Raw genomic sequence first — 2756 nt, forward strand, 5'->3', positions numbered from 1 at the left:
AAAAAAAAAAAAAAAAAAAAAAAAAAAAAAAAAAAGCCCGGGGGCGGGGGGGAGAGGAAGATATAACAACCACAATTTTTTTTGAAGTTCTTACAACAAGGAAATGGAGGGGACACACTTGGGTGGGAGGGGGGAGAGGGAGGAGGGAGGGAGGTTTCGGTGATGGGCCATAATAATCAACTATATTGTATATTGACAAAATAAAAATTTAAAGGAAAAAAAAAAAGAAATAATTGAACAAGAGCCCAAAGACACATACTCATATATATACATATAACCAAATGTTTATCATAGCATTTTTAAAAATTGAAAAACTGAAAATAACCTAAATGCTTATCATTTGAGGAACAATTACATTATAATAAAATCATGCAACAAAATACTCTTTAGTTGTTAAAAAGAATAAGGGAAATCTGTATGTACTGGCATGAGAAAGATATCTAAGGCATGTTGTTAGGAGATAAAATCAGGAGGAGAATATTAAATGTAGGATAATTTCATTTATGTAAAAGCTTACATTCATCTATATTTACTCATATGGAAATATATCCATATTTTATAGGAAAATAAAAAGATTATATGACTGTATATAGAGTGACTCCATTTTTGTTTAAATATGTGTATGTAACATATAATTTGTGTATGTGTGTATATATAGAAAAAAATCTCAAAGTATATGTACCAAATTGTTTTGCGTGATTGATTACCTGTGGATGGTGGAATTAAGTAGGATTTTCACTTTCTTATTTGTACATTTCTGTATTGCCTAATGTTTTCCTCAATGAGCTAATATTATTTTAATAAATAGAAAAATCAACAACTTAATTTTCTTATGTAAATAAAAATAATGTACACATTTAGAGACATGAAGACATTCTGTAATATATTAATACAGTATATTTAAAAGAGAACATTACTAAAAAGTGTGTGGTTTAATATCATTTGTTTTTACATAAATGAGTATATGTGCATATAAACAGGATATATGCCAAAATATCAAGAGAGGTTATCTCTGGATTACTTTTATATATTTTTCTTTTGATTAACCTTATTTTCTTATTTCCCTCTAATAAAAGTATTTTGTGAAATTAAGGCTGAAAAGGCACAAAGTAGGTCCCTTGAAGCAGACCTAGAGTATCTGTTGGCTGATTTGAGGCAGTTGTTGAGGTGTCTTGGGTGCCAGGTGGTAGGGTTGCAGGAAAAATGTAGTTACACAGGACTGGCTACATAATTGGCTGGGCCCAGTGCAAGATGAAAATGCTTTTTTCAAAAGCAAGAAAAAAGTTGCTGATTAAGGTACTAAAATATAAAGCTTTTTCTTTTCTTCCACATATCTTCTCTGTTCATGTGCCTGATCCATTGTCCCATCAAACGTCACTTACAAAACATAAGTTCAAAAATAAAATTATTAAGAATTTCAGGATGGTGATAAGAAAACATTAAATCAAGCCTGGGCACTTCTGAGTGGAGGGGCCCTATGTGACTGCACAAATTCACTTCTTTGAAGATGCATCTGTAGCCACAAAGGTAGGGGAAACCTGTTTCTGGATACTGTTAGCTAGAGATACTCATGGAACTACCAGCTGCAGAACAATTTGGAGTACCGTCCTTAGCCGGGACTCTGATTGGGCTTCTCTGCTCCAGGCTCTGCTATGCAAAGCTGATAGTTTACCTTCTAAGTGTGTATCTGAAATCACTTTATATCTATCCAGACTTCCACTAATTATTAGGACTAGTGTTTGTTAGGGGCACAGCATTGACCCAACTAATTGTCTTTTTGTGTGTGGGCTATGTGGTTTCCTAATAGTGACTGTAGTTGTGTTTTGGACAAACAAAGGGACCTGTCCCACCAATGTTTAGTAAGAGCTTTAGCCAACTCTATCAACTTTTTCCTCCTCACTTTGGAGGTAGTTCCTAAGCTTTGACTTCAGCCTCATGCAAAAGTCTGTTCTGAAAGCCTTGCTACCTTCTAACATAGTATTCCTTACTCCATTTCTAGAACATGCCATGCTAGTTTCTGACAAGCAAAACTGGAAATTTCCCAAGTCCAAGCAGCTAGTCCTGTGGTCTGCGGTTCTGGCTCAGTAAGAGGAATGCTGGCTTCAGCAGGGATGGGAGGCACGAATGACAAGAGCTCCAGGGTTGAGAATTCCCAGGGTGAGGATTCTGGGGAAAGAAGTGGGATGGGAGCATTAGAAGGGTGAAGAATTAGAATAAAGTTTGGGGAAAGGGAAAGGTGGTTGAAAAGGGGTATGTGAAGAGGAGCAAGGACTCTCAGAGGTCTAGAGAAACCTGGCCAGTTTTATTCTTATGAACATATTAAAAAATAAATGCCCAAGAAGGGTTAAAATTTGTGACATATTTTAAATATATACATTTAACAAATTTAATGGTTTCTTTTCTTAACATGGATAATATTGTGCAATATAATTGTTCTGAATAACTGCTGGTTTGGTTTTTTAGAAATTTATAGTGCACTATAGGCAGTAATTGAAAATGAGACACAAGATTAAAGTTATATGATGAGTGTCTTTTTTATTTTTAATTATGATAAAATATATATAACATTAAATTTGCCATCTCAACCATTTTTAAGTATACAGTTCAGGGGTGTTAAGTACATTTACATTGTTGTGCAACCAATCTCCAGAAGTCTTTTCATCTTGACAAAACTGAAACCCTGTCTCTATTAAACAACACTCCCCAATTCTCTATCCCCTCAGCCCCTGGTAACCTTCATCCAACTTTCTGTTTCT

This window comes from Galeopterus variegatus, unplaced genomic scaffold (assembly GCF_000696425.1).
Source record: "Galeopterus variegatus unplaced genomic scaffold, G_variegatus-3.0.2 Scaffold492, whole genome shotgun sequence".
Classification (NCBI taxonomy): domain Eukaryota; kingdom Metazoa; phylum Chordata; class Mammalia; order Dermoptera; family Cynocephalidae; genus Galeopterus; species Galeopterus variegatus.